The 25,174-nt window shown below is 36.7% G+C and overlaps 1 protein-coding gene and 2 long non-coding RNA genes across 5 annotated transcripts in view; all 3 read right to left on the bottom strand.

Annotated features, from left to right (window-relative positions):
• The window catches only part of LOC136990033 (cyclic GMP-AMP synthase-like receptor), a 71,951-nt gene extending 49,460 nt beyond the window's left edge, over window positions 1-22,491 (bottom strand). For 2 of the 3 annotated variants that reach the window (XM_067288363.1, XM_067288366.1), the window contains exon 1: window positions 22,455-22,491. The gene's annotated coding sequence lies outside the window, so the exon portion shown is untranslated. Of the gene's footprint in view, window positions 1-5,851; window positions 6,025-22,454 lie in introns of those variants that run through there. The other variant, XM_067288364.1, reaches the window with a different exon arrangement.
• Window positions 8,007-9,141, bottom strand: LOC136989978 (uncharacterized). The gene is made up of 2 exons (XR_010882985.1): window positions 8,766-9,141; window positions 8,007-8,586 (listed from the first exon to the last, which is right to left on the bottom strand). It is a non-coding gene; the product is annotated as an uncharacterized lncRNA (long non-coding RNA).
• On the bottom strand, window positions 9,471-11,099 carry LOC136989977 (uncharacterized). Its single transcript, XR_010882984.1, has 2 exons — window positions 10,877-11,099; window positions 9,471-10,765 (listed from the first exon to the last, which is right to left on the bottom strand). It is a non-coding gene; the product is annotated as an uncharacterized lncRNA (long non-coding RNA).
• Window positions 22,492-25,174: the final 2,683 nt, after the last annotated feature.

Here is a 25,174-nt window from a genome sequence, read left to right as displayed (position 1 = left end):
AATCATTTCCGATTTTCTTTTATCACCTGTCAATTTCGTCTATATTTTTATCATGGTGTAAAGTTGACATAACCAACACAACTTTATTTTTTTTAGGTATGTAGGACACCAATGTAATGTCATTCTGGAACCCAAATCAAAAGCTATTTACTTCTGTTCCTTTTTTGAAAATCTCAGGTATGCGTGTATTGTTTTTACAGACTGTGCCAACAGAAGTCAATGAATGTTCTTTCAACAGATGAATCTTAAGGGGGTAACTAGTAAACCAATTATCGAACGTCAAATTCCTGTTTGTTTTTGTTATTGGTTCCATTAAACGGTTTACGATATCATACACTTTATTATGCAGTTAGTAAGGCCCTGGTGGTTGTTTTCCCACGTATACTTCCAGTTTGAGGATATAGAATGTCTTCGCATCTACAAGAGCTTGTATTTTTATGCCATATTTGGCTGGTTTCTTTGGAACGTATACGCGGAAAGGACATCACCCTCGGAAAGATAACAGCATCTCATCAATAGAAAGGTTCTCAGAAGGCGTATAATGTTTTCAAATATTTTCAACAAAATTATCAAAAATGTCTCTTACAGCAGCTAGATTGTCAGTCTTTTTTATTTGGTCCTGGATGTTCTTATCATCAAATCTCAAACAGTTTTGGAGAAAGTAAAACCTCTGCAGTGACACTGTAGTCCGAAAGATTTCAACTCCTATACTATCTGTACGCCACAAATCGTTCTAGTTTTGTTTATTTGAGCGGTTTAGGCCAGTTATATACACTGAAGAGCAATTGAATTAGGGATACCTGTCTAGTAGCGTGTAGCACCACCTTTTGCTTTGATGATGGCTGCAATTTGTCTTGGCATGGACTCCACAAGACACTGGAAGCAATGAGAAGCCATATGTATCCACAGGTCCTGAATAATCTCCCACAAATCACGAAGATTAGATGGAAGGTGGTTGGAGCCTCGAACATCTCTCTCAATTGCATCCCAGATGTGCTCGATTGGATTGAGGTCAGGTGATCGTGATGACCAGGAAAGCATGTGCAGGTCTGTGGAATGTTCATCTAACCATTCTGATACAGTTTGGGAGCGATGGCATAGTGCATTGTCTTGTCAAAAGATAATCTCTGTAGTGGGCTGTCGAAAATGAACAAATGGGAGCAGATGGTCGTCAAGGATATCCCGGTAACATTCACCTGTCAGCGACGCTGTCACACGTACCAGGAGTCCCATTTCAGTCCATGTGAACAGTCCCCACAAAAGAATGCCACCTCCGCCAGCTTGAAGAGTCTCCTGCAGGCAGGAAGGATCCATCGCTTCATGTGGTTTACGGCATACACGAACTCTGCCATCAGTATGTACCAAAGTGAATCTCGACTCATCACTCCAGGCAACATTTTTCCACATCTCGATGGTCCATTGGCGATGTTCCCGTGCCTATGCTAATCGTTGTGCTGCCCTGTTTTGTGCAGTCAGCAGGGGGACTCTCATAGAACGATGACTCCTGTACCCCATTGAGAGGAGACGGTTTTGTATGGTATGGCAGCTTACACCTTGCTGTGCACCAGCGTTAAATTGACGGGTGATCTGTTGCACCGTGGCCCATCTATCCGTTGTTACAATGTGGGCTAGCTGTCAATGACCTCGTTCATCCACATGCTATTGTCTGCAGCAGTTGACCCTGGCAGTGATGGTTTTACCGGAATTGACACACTCACGGTACACCCTCGAAACAGTGGTGCATGAAAATCCCAGTGTTTCCACTACTTCTGAAATGGAGTGACCCATTCGTCGGGCCCTGATGATTTGTCCATGATCAAATGCACTTAGATCTTTACTCTTACCCATTTTGCTTCTGACTATTACTGATACCGTTAGCAGCACTCCTTATTTTGTCAAACTGCTGCTTACCTCATCTGCAAATCACTTTCACACTTACGCACAACTGAAAATTTTTATAATGCCAGCTATCCCTAATTCAATTGCTCTTCAGTGTATAAAAGTCCCATAAATGCCTTCAAATCCTCCAAAGTTGCATCTTTCATGTTGTACTGCTTTTTATTTTCTGGACATTTTTCCCTTTTATTCCTTATTTGACTATTTGTATATGTAAGTATAGTATTCAACATACTGTTTGTTATAAAGAGACTCCAACATTCAATCTCTGTTTTGGCAAGTTTTGCAGCACTTTTATGCCTGGAGCATTAGTAATAATATTCTCAGAACGAATACAAATGCTTTGTCTAGGACAATCTTTCATCCATTTTGTACCATATTTGGATGTATAAAAAACCCCACGTACCTCAGATGACTGACTAGGAGCTGCCGACACAGATCCTGGCTCTTCCAAATCATCCAAAATACCCTCCTGTTCCGAATCACTTTCTTCACTTCTTTGAGAAATGTTGTCAATCTCTTCTTCGCTCTTGAAGTCACAGGAACTAGCACTTGAACAGTTTTCTAATAATTCTTGTAGCCGACGTTCATTTTCTTCATGAGAAATTTAAAAATAAATCTAAGAATACTATAAATAACTATAACTCATAAACTTACTGTCAACTCAAAAATGTAACACCAACTCTGAGGTCGGGTGTGACGTACCCCAGTCACCTTTGTGCATGTGTATCTCCCACTGACACCGGCATGGCACTAAACTCAACAGTGCACCTTGCCCCCCACTCTCTTACCTCCAGCTACTGTGACGACAGGATTTGCATGGCAACAATAACATTAAATAGTCTGTGTTTAAAAACTTCTCGGGTACAACATACCCGACCTCACTCACGCTGGGTTAAATATCTTTAAAATGCATTACTTCATAAATAATAAGAACTTTTATACTTTCTCTCTTTCTTCTATGGAACTAATTTATTTTCTTTTTCCAATATTTCATCCAAATCAATGCTATCTATTAGATCTAACAAGATAATATTGTTTTGGAGAATATATTGCAAAAAAACTCAATTTTTTTCACAATATATAGTGAAAACTGAAATAAAGTTTCTAAAAATATCTTGCTTTATAATAACAGTTAGTGTTGCCACCTTTTCAAAATTGCTGACCCGGACGGTTCAACCCTGAAGCAAGCGCAATGTTATTTTACCATACAAAGAATAATGTGCACACCAGTTCTAAACCAGTTAGGGACTCATGTAGGAGCAACTTAAATTAAGAAATGAAATAACTTAGCTTTAAAGAGCTGAGAAGCAAAAAAAAAAAAGGGTCGACAAGTTGCAACATTACTCAGCGTAAGATGGTGAATTAAGTAATTAAGTTTCGGGGTGAGAGTGTGAAGTCTTTTGCTGTTAAAATAAAGTAAATTTAAATTTATAAAAATATTTGCTAGTATTTTGTTTCATCATAATTTCACAATTTCTACGAAATCCCGGACAATGAATTAAAAACTGGACTGTCTGGGTGAAAACCGGACGATTGGCGACACTAATTACAGTATATGAATTAATTTTATTTTTAAAATAATTTTGTAGATATAGGAAATCCTTGTTGGTTCGAAATTCAAGGGACGAAATAATCATGACTACAAATTATCGAGTATAGAATTATCCGAGATTTACATATATCTGTACAATATGCCAAATGCCATGCAACTGACGTAATTTATTAAGAAAACAGAATATGAATACATATAAAGAATGCTATTTTGATTAATTTATAATAAATAAATAATAATAATAATATAAATGTGAAGATAAATAGCACATGTCCAATGAGAACTTCACAGGTTGCCAGATATGTTTGATAAAAAGTAAAGCAAAATAACTCAAAATGTAGCCCAGATTATTTCTGAAGTGGTTCAAAAAGTAGTAAGATGCCAAAATGTAGTAGCCTAGAGCTGTGGTTCTCAATCTTTTTGAAGTCGGGGAGTGCTAAACTTTTGCATTTTTTTCCACGGAACACTTACAATACATCAGCTTTAAAGCAAGGACGACAAACCTTTTTGAAATCAGAAGCACACTCGGTCTAGTATATGACGTCATTGGCATTTGCGGATTACACAAAAATTATTTTACATTGTGTTATTTTTCTCTTGCAACAATTTTTAATTGTATATTTGATTTTTTTGTCAAACATTTGAAGTGGCTTTACGGAGCACCCATGTTCCACCGACCACGGATCGAGAACCATGGGCCTAGAGTACTACCGTATTTTACGGACTATAAGACGCACTTTTTTCTTCGAAAAATTGCCTCCAAAATTCAGGTGCGTCTTATAGTCCGTAGCATCTTATAGGTATTTTTTTAAAAAATTGCTTAAAAATTAAGGTGCATCTTATAATCCGTAGCATCTTATGGTCCGTAAAATACGGTATAAATATTTCAATTTGCTACTTATAGCCAATCTTGCAATCCCAAAAATCAGCTATATTTTATGAGATAAGAGAAAAAAGGATAGTTCATGGCTAAGGTGACACCCAAAAATGTGTTACTGTAAACAAAGCCATATTGACCAGATGACCAGACCAGTTCTTGGCCTATTGTTCTCATAGCATGAAGGTACTTTGATCTAAATGAACAAGTTAACATATGCATATCACAGTTCGGACAGAATTTTTGCTTCAAATTTTGAAGTAGCAAATTCCTTAACACGTAAATCTCTATATCCTCAGCCGGAACAAAAGTACAGTTACAAACTAATGGAATTTTGAATTATCCGAGTTCGAATTAATGAGAATTTCCTGTACTGTTATTGTGGTGACAGATATAATTGAATTGGTTAGGATTTCAAACTTATTACCAGATAAATAGTGAGAACAGAGTTTTCCTAATTAGGGTGTTTGTGCTGGTGCATGTTTAGAGACAGATGTCTTTGCATGTCTCAGGGCTATTCTTCAGCTGGAATGAACTGGTATGCTATAATGGCAGATAGCATGAAAAAGTATTGTTAGCCATACATAGGATACGTTCGTTAAGTCAAACGAGTTAAACGAGAATGACGTCATCGTTATTCGTTTCGTTAGACTTTTCGAACGATTCGTTATAACTAAATGGCTGTTTCTAAAATCGAAGATATGAATGTTGCTAGTGCAGCCTTATCCAAAATATTTTTCTTAGGTTGCTTCGGATGGACAGTTATTTCAATCATTTCACCTTTTAATTCACAATTTAAACACTCGAGTAGATCTAGAAACATCGATATTGTCGGGCGCCATTTCCTTAACGAAGTAAACTAACTCTTTCCTTCGTGAGCTTCGTTAGAGTTTCGTTCGATACGTCATCACCGCAGAGCATGCGCACTGAGCGAGACTACTACTTTTCGAACGATTCGTTACTAACGCGTTTAACTCGTTTGACTTAACGAACGTACCCATAGTAATGACAGTTGTTCAGTAAAATCAATACTGAATGTTCAGTCATTATATAAGTGTACCGACAGTAAATTTTTAGAAAAAGAGCACTGGTATGCACTACGACTGTTATGTTTCTACGTTAAATCTTATACAATTTATTATTGCTTTACTTGTTGATGAAATCTGAAAATAAAATAATCCTATAACATAGGATTTCCATCAGCAATTCTCTGTGCTTATAATTTCAATAATCATGAACACTTTGGCATTTTTAAACCTTGCAAATTATATTCAAATCTTGAATAAGAATTGATGATAAATTAATTTTTTAGAACAAGAAAAAATAATTTTATATTTTATTTTCAACATTTTAAGGTTGAAGACTATTTGTTACATCTCAGCTGCTTTCTCTCACTTTCTATTTTAGAGGCTAATTTGAATAATAAAGATAAATGTTAAATGGAAACCATATTGCACAAACTAAAAAATAAAAACTAATTCAATAATAATTAAAGTAATCAGTCATTCAAAGCAGTTACTTACCTTAACATTAATCAGTATCACACCTTCCTTGTTTTCCAGCATACTTTATTAGAAACAAACATTTCAAGCATAGTTTATGGGTTTGCTTTCCTATTTGAAATACTCAGTATTCAATTCAATGTAATGAAATATTCAATTCAAAAGTGTAGAACTTGAAGCAGATCCATAAACTGAGCTGAAAACACTTGTTTCTAATAAAGTATTGCTGAAAAGTGTAAGAAAGGTATGATATTGATTAATTAAAGTAAATAGATTGAAAGGTTAAATTTTTGAAAAGGCATTCAAATCCAGTTACACCCGACGACGGCCTATCGAATTAGGCCGAAAATGTTTGTGTTTTGTTTAACGAGAAATTGATTACCGGATTGTTAAAGTTCTCTTTTCCCAGAATCTTTATCCTTAATCATATTACAATGATATTGACTATATAATTTATCTAACCATAATTACATAGATTTACTAACAGGTTACAATAAGTAACAATTATATATAAAGTTCAATATTAGTAAATAGATAATTAAGTTTTGGATTTGTTTCACAAATTCAAATGTAAAATATCATTTTACATGGTCATTAAATTGCCAATTTTACATCTTGAAATATATATCATATTCACTATATTTAAAATTATAATTTGTACATTTGATACAAATTATAATTTTAATTTGAAGAACGACAAACTTTCGAACCCACGCATTTTGTAGATCGGGTTCGGAAGTCTGCCGCTCGCGTCGACCGCTAAACGAGCAATTAACTTACGTGTCAAATATTTTGAGACGAGACGACTACCGAAAGATATTTCGCATATTATAGAATAATTAAATTAGACTATAATAAAAATATAGTAATTGCTGGACTTGAAATCCAAACAGAATAATTTGACTCACTTGACATAGGAAGAAAATTATAGATCTAAATATGATAAAGAAAAATTGGTTTAGCCTCTGTCAGAAAAGTATTAGAATGTATTACTTATGATTATGTAAACTTCATTACTTTTGATATATTAGTAATTGTTGCTTAATTGCTGAATCAAAAGTTACGGGTATGAGTAGATTGTAATCAAGTATTCGTAGCAATTCATTACTGAGTATTGGTAATTACTGTTTGAATCAAATATTGTATTTGAAATTTCTACTCTAGAATTTTGGATATGTGCTAGTAAAGCTGGTTTCAGTTTTCTTGTAGTTTTTATTTGTTTATCTAAGAAGTTTTCATTATTTTAATTTTGTTTGAAAAGAATTCCCAGTTAAGTTAATCAGATCTTTTTAGTATAGTATATCATTGGTGCACAAGAATAGTGACACAACTCAAAAAAATAGTTTCTCCAGAACAGCCACTTAACAGTTTGTTTCCTGTAAGGCTTTGTCACGATCTTGGATTTTTAAAATTTTCAAATCTATTTTGGAAATAAATATTAGTGTTCGTTCTTCCACATAAAAATATGGGGAGTTTGCTATACATTTCTACAATAAACTCGAAATTGGAAATTTTTGAGTTGAGTCACTATTCTTGTGCACAAACGATATTATTATAATTTGTATTACGAGTTCTGACACTTTTGAGACCAATCATAGTTTTTTGTCTGTTTTAATTGATGGTATTTCTATTAATTTTCTTAAAAATTAATCTGACTTTTAATTAGTCATGCAACACAGTCTTTTAAAGATGACATGTTGATCTCTTAAACCAGTATGAGTAACCTTTTCTGGATGAGGACTACATGAGAACTTTGTAAGCTTCCAATTGGCTGTAATCAATTTTTCTCAGTTGCAGGCTTTAACCCTGCTGAGTACCAACATAATTGCCAGTACACTAGGTACTAAAATAATATATTCTAAATATAGTTATGCAAACTATTAATGCATAGTTTATTCTCATCTTTTCACTTGTCAAGTTTAGTTTGAATGTTCATGAATAACAGCTTAATTAGAGTTGCATGATGACACGAGACAGAAAAGAAGAAATTAAAATTCCATTGCCAAAGCCCCAAGGTCACATATTCGAACATTGCATACCACATGCAGCCCAGACAGTGAAGGTTATTCGTGACTACCTTAAATCAGTGTATAGTTTTTGACTATCAGATAAGTTCTTGATTGAGTTAGGATATGTTGTGTTATTTTTATTAAGTCTTTGTAAATGAAATGGCTGATTTTTATTTCCGACTTTGAACATTTATTAATTTCACTTGAAACTTACATATTCATCAAAATTCTTCCAATATAACAGAAGTGCAATAATTCCAGTTTGATAGAAATCACAAGAATGAGAAACCAAAAAATTATTAAAGGCACTTTTTATTGCGTCTTCTTCCTTGAAGATTCTCTGCTAAAAAACTGTCCAAATGTTTAAAATAGTGTTGGCAAAAGGTCTGGAGAATAAGATGGATGAAGAAGAATTTTGCACTTTAATTCTGTCAACTTTTTAATTTTTTTCTTTGCAGTGACCTGGCAGTATTGTGAAGCAATAAAACACTGAATCTATTCACAAATGATGGCTCTCGAGTGCACAGTTCGTTGTACATTACATCAATTAGTATTTGTCGGCATTCGTTGTTTTACCTCTACAGAAATGAAAAAGAGATCACGCTCCCTTACAGACACTATCACTTTATGCATACGAAGGCTCGGTTTTGGCACGTGTTTTGGTGCTTCTTGCACGTCTAGCCACTGCACAGAACGTCGACAGTCGTAGAGGATCGAATTAGATTTTATGTTTGAACGTATTAATATCTAATGAAAACAGTATGTAAATTATTTGCATATTATTTTTTGGAAATTGAAATTATAATTTTGTAAATTATTTAAAATCATTATTAAATATATTTAATCAATATAATTATTATAAATAAATGATTTAATAAAAAAAATTACTTTTTGTTGCAAGTTACAATACAAGACAATATACGTACATTTTTGTGACGAATACTTAAAGAACTGCAGACCTCCAAACGAAGCTCTGTCTCTCTCTCTCTTCACTCGGTACTCATTTGTCGAGCTTCTCATTTTCCCTAATAGATTGTCGAGAAAGGATCGAATAACGTACGATCGACCTTTTCGCAATTTCCCGGATGGTCGGGCAAGGTTCCGATTTGCCGTGGTGCGTTATCCTACGGGTAAAACGGGCAATTGTCCGGAGTCTCCAAACCAATCCATTAGAAGAAAACGTCTCTCCAAAAAAATTTCCCTAAAGAAAAACCCGAAGTCGACGCCGTACACGGAGCCACCCAATTTGAATTTGCCCCGAACTCCACAAAGTTACGATGATCCGCTGCCAATTCGACGACACTCGACGGACGTCCGCAAAGCAAATTTCGGACATTTGTATTCCTAGAACAAAATTTTTCAAACCGATGCTGCGCGGTACGCTCGCTCGTGGCACCTTTATCGATATTTCCTGTTCCCTCGACCGCATTACGTCCCGGCTCGTACACGTACGAGAAAATTACTCTACCGTATTTTCTTTTCTTTCCATGCCATAAGAAAAACCACTCGCAAACGCACAAAACTCGTGACATAAACGAGATATTTTTAAATTCACTTATCGTACGTTACTTTTTAAATTGCTCGCATACGGTGCCACTCGTATACAAAAAAAAAGTCAAACTACACAAGCAGAAAGTTTAAATTTTAATAAGTAACCATTTCACTCGCAACGACCTAATATTTATTTAAACTTAAATCGTCGACTAGGACACATCTATTATTAGGACTTATTATACTGCATAACCGGTTCTGTAAATTAAGTACAAAGTCAGAAAAACAGTCTTTATTTATCACCTGTGATAACTTAATGTTTACTTAATTTGCAGAACTGGTTATCCGGTATAATAAGTCCTAATAATAGACGTGTCCTAGTCGACGATTTAAGTTTAAATTATTAAGTTACGGACACAAAGGCATATAAATTTAATATTTATTTACTTCGTCTATCGATTTTTCTAGTTTTGGTTTACGATTCGATAATTGGGAAATTGGATTTTATGGGTTCGGATATTACGATTTCCCGGCTCGAGAAAGATTTCCAGCATTTTAAACCGAAACTTAAACAAACGTAATAACGAGAATAAATAATACCGACAATTCGTCTGTTATTTATTTACAACGGTGCCATCCGGAGCCAGACAGCCAAAGTATTACATAGAATATTAATTACCCTCTGGAGCGGTCTCACGTTTTCCAAGTCCAATTTGGATTCTATATATTTTATTGGGCAATTTCTTTTGTAATTATACGAAACATTGTCTCTATACTAGTCTGTAATAGATATTATGAGGATTGAACATTAATATAATTAATATTGCGTGGTTTACATGTGATATTATGAATACTTTGTATCTATTTATACAGAAGTTTTCTTATAAACTTGAAAATATACCAAAAAAATCGCTGGAACTATTTAATCGCAATGTTTATAACACATCGTAAGATTGACACCAATTGGCAAGCGCCAAATCCGACAGACGACACTCAAGATGGCTGCCGAAACAGGTAAGGAACCGACCACGTGTTTCTTCAATGCCCGAGCCGATTCAGTTTCCATCGGTGACGACTATTGCGATGACCAAATGGAGAAGAAATCATTGAATTTATAAAGTAAATAATTAATAAAAAGTACATGGCCGGCATTATTTATATTTTTATATATTTATTAAATACATTGAATTTATGTCAAATTCTAGACTGTATCGGCGACAGGAAACGTCATCTTGTAGAAGGTGAAGCCATTTTGGATGCCGGACACATCGTATTTTGTGGATTAAACTCTAACAAAAACACCGAAAGTTCACGTTGTTGCTTTAGTGTTTCAATCTCAGATATTGTTGTTTAAATACATCTCAATTACAGGGAGAATGCACGTGCAAAGCGGGGCCGTCTGGTTTTCGTAAACACGTGACAGCCGAGCATAATACTAAAATGAAAAGAAAAAACGTAAATTAACTTATATTTTCAATTAAGAATATTTTTAAAAATTTGACCGGAAAGTTATCTCGACATATGTATACGAAGATAGAAAATTTACCTATTTTCTTTCCGATCTGCGTACAAAAACAATTTTTCGACAGGCATGTCCATTTACAAAAAAAAAAAAATTAGACATTTTTTTCTTTTTATGTGGACGGCTTCAGATTTTCAAAAGAATAATTTTCAAACTTGAATAGGAATATTACCGCTACGTCATGACTACATAAGAATTATTATTTAAAAATAAAATAAAAGACTATCGTCTGTAGAATTAAAACACTTCTCACCTGTTAACGTGTAACGGGTGAGAAGTGTTTAAATATTTTAAGCAGTATACACCATGTTCTAATATAAAAGCATAACTATTATGATAAATAAAACTATGTTCAGTGTTGTTGTTAGAGTTTAATCCACAAAATACGATGTGTCCAGCATCCAAAACGATTTCACCTTCTACAAGACAGCGTTTCCTGTCGGTTCCTTACCTGTTTCGGCAGCCATTTTGAGCGCCCTCTGTCGGATTTGGCGCTTGCCAATATTTAACATTAAAGAATCGTTTTTATCTAAATTTCCTTCCAGTATTTTAAACTGAAACTTACACAAACGAAATACCACGATTGATTAAAGAATAAATAAAACATATGGAATAACCGAAAATCTAATAAAACTACGACTAAACTACTACGAATGACTACAGAAAGATCGATTCGACAAGGCCGTACTGTTGCCAAATCAGCGAAAGATCCTTGTCGCTGCAACCACGGACACATCCTAACCCGTGGCTGGAACTAGGTAAAACTAGATTTTTAAAAATTAAAAATTATGTTTAACGCTTTCAATTCCATAAAAATACAACTCGATATCGTAATTATATTTTAACTCTGTGCACTAAGAGCCTTTTGCAAGCCCAATTTTTTGCCCCCGGTAATGGGATAGCCGGATAGTAAGAGGCAGGGTCCGACATATTCGTGTTTACATATATTTTTAAATTTAAAAAAATAACACATCAAAATAGTGCATCGAAAGGCTTCAAAACCATCAGTGATCTGGTGAAATCATCGGCGATGAATCGATGGTTACGTCTGGCCACAGTCTAGCATTTTTGGGAGGTTTCCCACGCTTTGGGCACTAATAAAACCTTTTTTTAAATTCTGCCCCCGATGGATTCGATCATAACCACAATGGGGGGCGATCGGATGGGGAGAAACGTGGCCCGACATATCTGGGGCAGCCGTCTATTAAGGGTATTGTTTCCTAAGTGAAACGAACCCAGGTTCCCCAAGTTGGCGGAGTTAAAGCCTAGCGTGTTATCACGACTTTTCTACGATTCGCTGGCCCGATTTTTATCCAGTTATTTACACAATAACACACGATACGTGACGTACTTCAAAAATCAATAACAAGTAAAAATTAATATGTAGTTGCTTTTTCCGAAATAACAGTTGAAAAATAATAGGTTAAGTAATAACTCGTCAATTATTATCAATATTGAACGAATGTGTGCATGGCGTCAAGGGCGTCCATATGGAACAGAGAGGACGTATCCCCCCAATATTTTTGTACCAGCAAATCGCCTCCCTCCAACGTATTTTTATTTTATACTCTTCTACAAAAGTTAAAAGTATAAACGAATACTGTACACAAGAAATACACCTTATTTTGTATACCAACTAAAACCCGATGAGAAATTTTTCTCATTCATTGTCATTGCCCCATATTTATACAGTTGACCCCGTTGCATGTAGTGCATGCTTGTTTCGGCATTAAAATAATATAATCTTAAATATCTATCCAGGGACAAAAGCTTAATTCATTTTAAAAAATGCCACGATAATAGTGAATTGGTGCATTCAGTAAAATAAATCATTCAACGAAAGGGACGAGTGACGATACAACTACAGCAGGTTTGTACCAGAACGATGGCGCCGGTGCATTCCCGGACAGACGTGGGTCAGCGGTTTCGCAGAGAAGTTTAGCAACCGCCAGGTAAGGCAATAGGGTCTTGTTCCACGTTTAAACCCCGAAATTTTCTTCTTCGGGGTCACATAAAAGCATCGGTATACGATGGGTACCCAGCAGCGCTGCACGATATTGACGAATTGTAGAGACGTATATGAGATACGACAGGCTGGTGAAACGGTGACATCATGAATGCTATGAGCCATCCGTGACGCCATACTCGACCGTCTACCTCTGCATTGCCGTCGAAGCCGTTCCTTTGTGGCCAGAGTATTTGTGAGTACATTCAGAAAACAAAAAACACACAGCACACTTTAGCTCAGTGCGGAAAAGTTGACTAGACGTGTTCGGTTCCTTAACCGATAGATGTAGAAGTAGTGACTCGGAACTCAGAAGCACGACTCCTTCCCATTCTTTCCCGACTAATTTTTTTAACTCTTTCAAGCCTGTGATTCTAATAGTCTTTTCATACCCAACGTGGATTCTGTCAGGCCACAATGAGGGTTATAGAGGAGGGACGGAAAAATTTCTGGTGTTACTCGCGCCGGATTTGATCCCGGGCCTCCCAAGAGTGTAGGCTACGCCTTAACGACCTCGACCATCTGATCCTCCATTTTTTGGGAGGGGGAAACCAATCTGTTAACTCTATTTATAGCCCCTTTCACTCAGGTAGAACTGGACATTGCCCGCTTACACGCGGCTCCACGTGACCTGACGGAGTTAGGGCCATGACGTCAGGTGTTGCCGCGAACATGATTTTCCGGTGCTCCGGTCGACCCCGTCACACGTTTGTGATGACGATTTATATTTGAAAGATTGAATCATATTACTTTAAAGGGAAAGAGTTTCCTTTCATCTGTAAGCTTCCTTGAACTTACTATTTCTATTAACTTGACGGGTTCATCATTCATCCGTCGAGTTAGAGGTTTAGTTCATTCTGGAAAGTGAATGGATAAGCTCGTGTGCTCAGCGTTCTCGTGGGAGGACGAGAACACTGAGGTCAGAGCTTTCGTAAGAGAGCTGCGAACTAAGCTGAACTAAACTGAGCCGTGTTATGCCAAGCCGAGCATTCATTAATCGCGTGAAGAATTTTTGAGCCACTTTCGACCCCTTTCGTCCTGTTGTGTACAATTGTGTACTTTTGGCAAACTTCCTCTCTGTAATTTATTTTTATTTTCTATTCGTATAAGGAAACGCACACGGGGACGAACTGCCGAAGGGGGATGTCCCGGGAAGACTTTCTGCGGGAAACTGGCCTCTATTTAGGTGTTACTAATATGAAGAAAACCCGGGGAACTTCACAGCCAGCCCGTTGGTGAGGTTGACCAATTACCAGTGTCAGTGGTTTTATCCATTTGGCCACTGGTGGGACTTTCCTCTCTAATTACGGTATAGTATTTTATGGAACCCCTTATATTGAATAAATGACTCGGGTCCTCTAGAGAATAAAGATCCCGGGTCCTCTAGAGAAGTAGCAATCTGGCCGCCTAATACTGGCGGCCAGATTGCTACTTCAAACCTAACTCCTATAGGGTGGCCGGATGGCCGAGCGGTAAAGGTGGCAGCCTACCGCTCTGGGGGACCCGGGATCGAATCCGAACGGGTCGAATAATCCCCAGGAATTTTTCGGGGGGTGGTCCGTTCGGATATGTCGGGCCCCGTCCCTCACCACCCGGTCGCCCCATTGTGGGCCTGGCCGAACCCATAATGGGCCTACTAAAAGAGGCCCTCTTAGTGCCCACAGGGCGGAAAGAGTTAAAAAAAAAAAAAAAAACTCCTATAGGGTATGCAATTACAGTCAAACCTGTTTTTATGCGGTCTTTTTTTGTGCGATTTTTTTGTGCGGTATAGTTGGCGACTAGTCTCGTGCGATTCATCATGTCTCACGTTGACTTATTATAGCTAAATAAACTTATTATAGCATAAATGAACTTATTATAGTAATATTATTGCATGAATATGCGAAAAATGAAATAATTTATTTTTTAAGTCAACAAAACACCACCTGGACAAAAATATGTAAAACAGACGATAGACGAGACGATGCAGTCAAGTGCTGACATCTGTTGTCAATAAATTCTATTTCGTACGGTTTTGAGTTATTTTCTATGCGAGACTTTTTTTATGCGGTCCCTATTCACCACATTAAAAAAATATTTTTTTAATCGTGTTGCGAAAACTATTATTTACAGCCATTCGTAAAGTTTCGTGCGATTTTTTTGTGCGATTTTTTTATGCGTTTTTTTATGCGGTCCCTATCCACCGCATAAAAACTGGTTTGACTGTATAAGTTTAAATATAAAGGAGACAACAAAACCCATACTCACATAAAAAATAATCATTAAACACTTTTGGCTGCTGAGAAACATTTACAGTGGAACCTCGCTCAACGAGCATAATTCGTTCCAGAGTCTTACTCGTAATGCGAAACAATTTTTCCCATAGAAATTAATGTAAAATACGATAATGCGTTCCACGCCGAAAAAATGCTCAAATGTTTTATGTATAACGTTTATTCAAAAAAAATTGTACAATATACACTGTTAAGGAGCGTGAATCGTAATCATCATTTCTTCTAGCGCGGAATGAACCATCCTGAAATGAGAATTCGATTTGCAGAAACAAAAAAAATTGCAGCTAATGTTTGATAAACACTCCAAACGATATGCCAAATTCTTGGGTTATGTAAAGGCTATAATTAAATATTAGAATTTAAATAATTTGACTAGAGGTAGGCAGTTATGTTTCCATCTGGTATTAAATTTAATAATTATAAAAAGGTAATTTTTAATTCACACATTTCTAAAATTTAATTTGGAATCGGTCATTAAATTTAATGACCCAAGAATTTGGCATATCGTTTGGCGTGTTTATTATATAACGGGCTATGGTTGTCGATGTTTATAAGTAATATGTGTGAACACAAGTTTGGAAAAATATGTGATTACGAGCGACACTAAGATGCTAGAGGAATCAGTGCTAATCACAGACTGATTGAGCATGCTGCATGCGCACAATTCGGGACTTCCCGTCTCCTAATCACTCGTTATGCGAAACATCGCTCGTTGAGCGAGACTAATTTTACAATTTGTCTTGCTCGTTATGCAAAATGCTCGCTGTGCTAGGTGCTCGTTAAGCGAGGCCCCTCTGTATTTACTTATACACTAACGTTTTCATTAGACTGAAAACGTTAGTAGGCCTGTAAGCCAGTGGTTCTTAATCAATGTTCCGCAAACCTACCTCGATTGTTCTACTAAAGAAAAGATTTTAAAGTTTTTATTTCAATTTAGTCCCATCGCTATATTCGTGGACAATTCCATGTCTTAATTTTATTCAATATATTAAAATTTATTAGTTTATTGCTTCGTTGTTTCCCGAGGATAGTAAACATGGAATTGCTTATCAATTTTTGAATGTATTGATGCTAATGCTCCGTGTAATAAAAAGTATATGTAAGCTCGCTGACCTGGTGGAGATTGGACACTTAAATCCCACTTCTCACCAGTGTAAGTTCTCCGACTTCTAGGGGGAATCGTTAATCCCGCGACAGGATGGTCTAGGGTCGTTCGCGTGTGGGTGTGGGGGAGGAGACAAGGACGACCAGTGTCTCACAAAAAGTCGTTTATTTAGACGTAAACGAACTTACACCTAGTACAGACTTCTTCTCAGACGAATAACTTGGGAAACTTGGAAAAGTGTTAGTCACGCCGGCGTTTTCCTGACGTCTTCTACTGTAGGCCCGGGGCAGCAACAGGTGGAGATGGTCACCTCTCGTCACTGGTGGTCTGTCCTTAGTGGCACTAATTAGCAGATCGGCATGATGCACGAAAAATAAATCATCTTTGCGCGCGTATTAGCCGTAAGCAGATTCACAGTTCCGACCGGCCTTTCCGCGTTCAGAAGGAAAAAGGCCTCTCGTCTCTCCAGCCCGGCGATTATCTCAATCTCCCTTTTTCGTATTGTTCGTGTTGATTGGCTCCACGCCCCCTCTTTCCCGCTTCTCAATTGGTCCCTCGCTTGTCTCTAAGCGAAAAACGACCCCTGTTCGAGTCACGAGAAAGAGCCATTTCGACGAATCTACTTAACACCGTCCGTTTCTTCTGGATGGGAAAATTCTTCCCATCCAGATGGAACTTTGAAACTTGCGCTCATATTTTTCCCATTGTTGTCTGGTCTGAGATATTTTTGAAATTTAATGATTCGACGCGATGTTCCTTTTCATTATTAACCTTTCCCTTTTTCCAAATTTTAATGATCTAAATTTCGTATACGAGCGACTTATCAAAGGTCCATCTCTACTGGCGGACATTCGTCTACCACCATTTATTTATTACAATTATCGCGTTTTATTTTACATTAGGCCCTTTTTGCCTTTCGACATCTTTTGCTTTTTTTGGCGTCGCGATTTCAAATGACTAACGCGTCTAATTCGATCTTTGATCGGTTTTTGTCTTCTTTAACAATGGACGATTTTCTACATTCGTTTTAACAATTTTCTAATATAAATGATTAATGTCAACCCGTTTTTGGGACTTCACATATACGAATGGTGTTCCGCGGCCTCAGAAAGGTTGGGAACCATTGGTACAAGCGAATAAATGTTTCTCGGCAGCCAAGTGTTTAGTGACGAATTACAAAAGAAAAAGAAAATATTCGAAGAAAATATCACGCAAGTACCTGTTCAAACAAGTTTACCTCTGCTATTTATTCAATATGCTTACGTGTTTGGCCGGATGGTCCAGAGGTCGAGGTGACAGCCTACTGCTCTGAGGGACTCGAGATCCAATACGGACGAGACGAAAATTCCTCAGAAATTTTTCAGGTGGTGGTCCGTCTGGATATGTCTGGCCCCGTCCCTCACCACCCGGCCGCCCCATTCTGAGCCTGGTAGAATCTATAATGAACTTGCTAAAAGAGGCCCTCTTAGTGCCCATAGAGGGAAAAAGGGTTTAAAAACCGCGCTTGTATGAAACAATGCATATTATCGTGATCAGCAGCGCCCGCAAAGTACACAAAGGAGGAATAAACTATAAAAAAAGGGCTTCGTACATTATGCAAGTGGATTCAAACTGACTCGGCGTCGGATTAGAGCTTCTATAATGTGGTGCTAATTGTCATATGCGACTTGACCAAAACTTGGCCCGGATTGCAATGAACAAATATCGTTCGTTTGTGTCTCTTATATTTGCATGAATTTTCTATCGAATAATAGTATTTGGGACCCCTAGGGAATTAGGGAAGAAAGCAATCTAGACAAAAAGGGAGCACGTGCCTTCCTCAAGTGCCCCAACGTACTGGCCCCTGGGTGTGACATTTTCAAGGACTCTCTGCATCTCCGTAATCATGTTAATAATGTAAAAATAAATCGATTAAAAGTAATCGGTCATAATGTGAAAAACATATTTTCATAGATAGTTTTTCTTCTATTCGGGATTAAATATTATCATCATAAAATGATAGTATTGTTTTATTCCAGGAAAATTAATTATAAGTTATAAATTACGAATAAATCATATAACGTATCTCTTAAACAATCTTTAAGAGATATGTTATATAAAATCAAATATTAAATTATAGTTTAATATTTAACAAAAAATGCTACGTGTATTAAGAGTTAGCGTAATACTGTAATTGCGCCATCAATAGTGCGCTCTGGGGACCTCTAGAATTTTTCTCGGATACATCGGGTCGAGTCCTTTACCGCCCGGAAGCATCCATTATGGCCTCAGCCAAACCCACGATAGATATGGAAAAAGGTCCTCTTAATGCCCACAAGACGGAAAAGGTCGAGTGGGAAAAACCTACCAAATTCTATTCGTTGTGTTGAATACTCTAGGTTTTACGTATACTCGATATCATATAATAAAAGTTTTTTGTGTATTCGGCAGTAGCCTGCCATCATCGGAAGCGGTGGAAGCGCCGCTTTCCTTGTATTTTCTAAAACATAAATACATATTGCGCGATTATTTTCATATTTTTAACGTATTTTGGATTAATTAAAATTAATATTTTAGTATAACCGCATTATGTATATTATTACAAATTTCTATACTACACGTGAAAAAAACGATAAGATCGCTATTGTATATTCGAATATCAATGGCGGAATGGAAGCGCTGTATTGTCGAAACCGGGGCACGTATACTGTCACGTTCTCTTGGTCTCTCGTCTCTCACAAGCCGATCACTGATTGGCTAATCCAAATGATTAGCCAATCAGGGACCGGCTTGTGAAAGACGAGAGACCAGAGATGGTGACCAGAATACGGCCCGGGTCAGCTTCCAAACAACCAGATTATAGGCATTGGTGCATGCGCTTTAGAGCACCAACCTCACCCGGTTTAGCTGGTGGAAGCTACACACATATAACGCTTCCAACGATCTATCTCGGACCGATTCTGGGTTGTTAGCCGTCTGCCTGCAAGATATTTGGCCACCCTCGCCCGATTATGTGAATCATAAGTACATTTATAACTTAACCCAACCGATAGGAATTTACTGGTATGTTTTTATGATAGTTATGTATAGTTGACAGGAGTTTAAAAAAATCCATTTGATATATTTATTCTACGTTTATTCCGCTCTCCCATCTTATATTACTTACGGATTTCAATGTTAAACCGGTGATATTACGATTTAGTACGTCCCATCTGTAAGGGGATGCAGAAAAAAACGTGTCTAATTCTTGTACAATGTTAAAAAATTAACTGTTACTTTGGCAGCATCATTTACAACCAAATTTAATGAATTAGACGTACAATGGTATAAAAAAAAGCTCTAGAATTTATTTTCCTTAAATTTACGATTTATATATCCGTTGTCATAAAAATTTGTATTTCCAATGTTTTCCCAAGACTACGGATATTCGAGTACAAAGTAACCGGTTTCGACTTATTTCTACTAAGGAGTAGTTAAATAATTAAGAGATTAGGGAATTGGGGAAATAAATAAAACCCCGCCGAAAGAGCCGGAATTTTACTTAACAAAAGCTTAACCCAACCAATCTCTAGCCACGTACAGCGGGGGCAGATTTCTTCGTAATATTAGACGTAATAAAGAAAATTTTTCCAGTTCAGTGAGAGTGACCGAAAAGTTGTAAATTTTGGAAATTTCCGTAGACACTGGTCCTAAAACGAATTAGTTAGAAAACAAATGACGGACAATCTACTTAGTATTAAGTTTAACATATTTAGATTTTTACAGCTGTGGTGAGAAACGTTTAAAATCTACAACAGCCCTGTCGCGTCCTTTCAGGTATACGACTGATGCGACAAAAGAGGCATTTGACATCGACCGGTATCGGCACCCTCGGGATTTGGCACGCACGCACCGCACACCTACCCGGACCGTCTCCGATTCCATCATTAGCCACTCGTATCGAGCTATTTGACTAAGTGGATTGTTTTAAAATTTAAAAAGTAAAGAATATTTTATGTTAATTTTATGTACGTTTCTTTACAAAGCTGCATTTAATTATAATTTTCTTTAAAAGTATATTAATACAATCGAACAATATATTGTACCGGGTATGTATATCCAGCGCACATTTTATTTCACCGAGTAAGTTTTTATAATTTATTTTTAATTTTAGCCCTTATATCGTGACCAGCGATTCGGGATGTAATTGTGATATTAAAAATATATTTAGAGAAGTCTACAGTTTTTACTGGATTATCGAACAAATAAATACGAATGGACCCTAGACTAGGGGTGGCCAACAGTTTTTGCCCTCGGGCCGAATTGGAAAGAACAACTTTTTCGCGGGCCGAACGAAATATTAAAATTAAATCATGTTAAATACAAATACGCTGATCCGGGCAGCAGGTCAGGTTTGTTCGAAGAGAAGTTCCTGACGCATGCGCAATATTATTTTACAATGCGAAGAAACGTACAAGCGAAAAAAAAAAACGTCGACGGGCAGGCGGCGCTGTGCGTCACACGTCAGTAGAGTACCTAGGTACAGTACTGTACTCTACACGTCAGCGTAAACAGAGCTTTTTAGTAACTTGGCGGAGTGGCAGACAAGTTTCAGTGAGTGTGGGGTCTTTCGTTCTTCAAATAGTGTAAATTTATAACAGACGAATACAAAAGTTGTAAATCTCTACAATGGAATTTTTTAAAAAAATGAAGAAGAATCGCGAATCATCCATTCGACCAATTATTGGAAGTTAAGTAGCTAATATTGAAAAACTAATCGCGGGCCGTATGTTGGCCATCCCTGCCCTAGACCATTCATTCTCATATTTTTCTTCTACCAAAGGTAAACAACAAAAAAGATAACCATACTGTTCAATTACAAGAACTGGCCATAATTCACCATCATTTATTTTTAAACTGAGAACAGGTAGTTGCATTTGGGAAGATGCAGAATCTCTCCATTCTATAAACTCTTTTGATGAGTTCAATCCAAGTTTAACCAATAAACTTTTACTAAATTCATCACAATTAGGAAGCTTTGTAAATAAATCCTTGTGTATTTTTTGTGCTCTCCTTTCAACTGTTCGAAAAACTCTAAAATAATAAACTTTTCCGAAATCTTGGCAAAGTGAAACTATCCAAATAGCTCTTAAACTCATATTGATTGTGTTCTTGCATAATATAAACGATACAGGAACATCAGTTTGTTAACATCTAATATCTTCCAGTCAAAACATCAGCCATTTTATTTAAAATTACTCACGTGCCCCCTGCCCTAGACCATCACCGAGACGCAATTAACTGATTGCCCTTAGAAGTCGGCTTTTTACAGAAACACAGCTTCCCTGTCATAAAATGTCAGGGCACGCCACTGGTATTCGGCAACTTTCTTGTCAGGTGCTTCTGAATATACACTCGATGTTGTCCAGCTGCTAGCTTAACAGTTTATATAGCGTTAAGAGCGTTTGCAAACATTTCTAAAATTAACGTTTTACTTAAGTCGGATGGAACGAATCAGTTTTTCGTGTTCTTTCGTCCGATCTGAGTAGAAGCTGCGCTCGGGTTTCGTGACATAACGTACGACCGTCAATTGCTGCTGGCACGTAACCGTCTCGTGACCCAAGACTATAATTTACAGTATGGTGCATAACATTAGCATACCATCATTTTAATTTGCTTCCTAGCAACAACGCATTAAATTATTGCATAATAGACGAAGTTATTGCTTTTTGCTATAATTGCATTTATTAAAAAAATGTTTTCTTCTCTGCAGACACTAAGAGGGTCTTTTTAATCATATCCACCATACATCAGGCCACATTGGGTCGACCGATGGCGAGGTATGGACTCGACATATTTTCGTGGGGCCATCCCACGAAAAATTCGTCAGGTTACTTTCTGAATTCGATCCCTGGTCTCCCAGAAGGGTAGGTCAGGCCTTAACCGTGGCTGTAGTTACATTTTCAGGTCTCGATGAATATCCGTAAATAATTTATTTATTTTCGTATTACAAATGTAGATGAACAATTAAATGTCAACTCTAACTGTAATTGGAATTTAAATTAATATTAAATTGAAAATCCGGTAATGAAAAATCAAAATAATTTTAAAAAATAAGCGCGCAGTTTATTTTATTGATTGGTAATTTCGGCCTCCCACTGGAGGGGACCCGGAATCGAATCACCAGGAAGTTTTTGATAGCCCGCATTATATTATTATTCGATATTTTTGATATTTCATGAAAATTACACAATTACTTACGAATTTGAGTTGAGAATATATTCGGGTGCAGATATTCGTTTTTGCACGCCAAAAATAGGTACGGGTACTATTGCGGATAGAGCTTCGTTCCTTCATGCGCAATGTCTCCGCTAGGTAAAAGGTAGAGGGTACTGGCAGTAGCTTCTGCGCAATTATCAGGCGCAATCTTGCTTCGGGAGTAGATTTTAGTTCCATTTTGTAATTTATTAAGACAGTTAAACTGGTAACGTATAACAAATGGAAACACTAAAACGCAAATGAAATATTATCAGCCAATTAATTACAAGCTTTTAAAATTGAATTCTATACATACGGGTACCGCTTTAATTATACAGTGAATCATGATTACACCGATGCTCTATGAGAGAAATGTTTTAAGGATTTGCTCAGCTGTATTGTTATGTGTGTTTAGGGGATTTACGTGTGGGTGGTAGTGGTTTACTCAGATGCTTCGGATGCTGAGTAAACAACTACAACTCACAATTCATCGGAATTTACCACTACAATCACAAAATCATCGGAAAGGCGTCTGGCTGGCCAGACAGGATTTATTTTTTTATAGTATAATCTGCACCGTATCACAATTGATAACGTGTTTAAAAGATTTGATAATGTGAACTACACATACACAGGTATATATAACACGGGAAAGTAGTGGTAGTGTAATCGTGTCAAATTTGACCTTCCGAGTTTTTTTTTTTTTTTTTTGCAAATCTCGACATTTGGAGACCCCTAAATAATAAAAAAACAATTTATGGATGTATGTGCGTGCTTGTGTCTTTTTCGTTTACCATCTCAGGATGGAGTAAAGATCAAGAAACAAATATTGGCATGCTGAGGGGCCGTCCATAAATTACGTAAGGTATTTTGGGGTGGGTGGGAGTCAAGGATTTCTTACGATTTCTTACTCGGGGGTAGGGGGTAATAGATCTCGTCTTACGTAATATTCTTATTTTTTGATCTCGTCGAGTGGTGGAGTTTTGAATTTGGCTTCAATTTGGCGTTTCTATTATGAACGCTCGTTGTACCAATGCCATCTCGTGTGACGTGATAGAATAATAACGCTAGCAGATTCACGCTCTACACATTTTTTATCGTGGGAGAAAGGCGGTCTGGTGGTTTCTCTCTATTGTTTTGTTTTGTATGACGTTTCTGTTTACACGTGTAGTAGCTAGTCGATCTGTCAAAGTTTTTTGCGTCCTTTTGTGAAAATTAATATAAAAATGAAGTATTAATGATAATAATAATGAAAAGATTGTTAATAATTAAAAAATAAAGTTCTTAAAATAAATTGTTCATTCGAATTCATTAAATTTTTATATTTTTAAATTTGTTCACTTAATATGTACTATTATTTATAAAAGACTAATTAACTAATTAATAATTATATATTTTGGACCTAAAGTTTTTAGGGTTTCATAAAAAAAATTTGTTTTGTTAAAATCTTTTTTTAAAATCATGCCTAAATATTACGTAAGATAGGAAAGGGGAGAGGGACCAAAGAAAATATTACGGTTTCTTACACAGGGGTGGGTGGGGGTCTAGAATGGCCGAAATCGCCCTTACGTAATTTATGGACGGCTCCTAACTTGTACATACGGGGCATTGTTGCTATTAAATTTTGGTGGTTAAAGGTCGAGAGGATGGGAAGATAGAAAGAGAGGTCGTTTGTCATATCGCCAGTGGGGTCGGATTTAATGAAAATTTTACTCGTTATCGATATTTATAATTTTTTTAAAGAACTCATCTCTACCATCAAAATTAATTCTTTTGCCTTTTTATAATAATTAAGCATAAAAACTTTTTTGGGTTCAGGAAATCTCAAAACGTGGAGATTTGCAAAAAATTCCAGAGCAAAATTTGACTCGATTACAATACTTTCCCTTGTTATGTATGCGTAACAACTGGGAAAGTAAAATGAAACATACAATCAATAAAATTTTATTTAAAATGTACGAAATCAAAAAATCTTAATACTTGCAGACGTAGACAAAATATATGGTTGCAAAAACTGCATATAAAATGAAAGGTATGGGAAGAAAGAAATTCCAGAAATCATAACTTTTCCGGAAGATATGTTTTGTACACGTTCCAGTACTGTCAAATGAAAAAATAGTAAAATATTAAATAAATTCTATAAACTTACTTTTTCCGTTACACTCATACTTTCTCCTATTTAACTCACCTAACGCACGTTCCGCCTTTCATATTGCAAGGTGTCCCGGGAAATTTTAAATGTGGATGCTTAGCTGCTGTTACAAAGTTAAGTTTATGGCCGAGACTCATTTGTCTGATCTCTCGCAGCACATATAACATTGATGTTGAATTGACGAACATTCACAAGTTCCTAATCCTTTATCCTGGCAGATATTGCTAATACATTTAATTTCATATTTTAATACATTCGTCATTTCTACACGTTTTACTTGTACCCAGGCAAGGCTCTCCATCTTTGGCAAAAATTTCGGGACAAAACGGCGAAAATCCATCGCAATATGAGATTACTTCGCGGCATTCTTTAAAGATAAAGCAAATTTCCCTTTTTTCGGCAGAAACAGTTTCACAGTCGAGATTGCAACACAGATCGATCTGCGCTACAGAATTTCCTTTTACAATAAAGCATTCGGATGGAGATCCTTTAGGAATGCAGCAACGATCTAGCACTTTGCACATTCTTTCTGTTTCCACAATCACATTCTTCTCCCTCTTCGGAAATTCCG

Source organism: Centruroides vittatus, unplaced genomic scaffold (genome assembly GCF_030686945.1).
Source record: "Centruroides vittatus isolate TY-2023 unplaced genomic scaffold, ASM3068694v2 scaffold_861, whole genome shotgun sequence".
Classification (NCBI taxonomy): domain Eukaryota; kingdom Metazoa; phylum Arthropoda; class Arachnida; order Scorpiones; family Buthidae; genus Centruroides; species Centruroides vittatus.
This window is presented reverse-complemented; position numbering and strand designations above follow the sequence as displayed.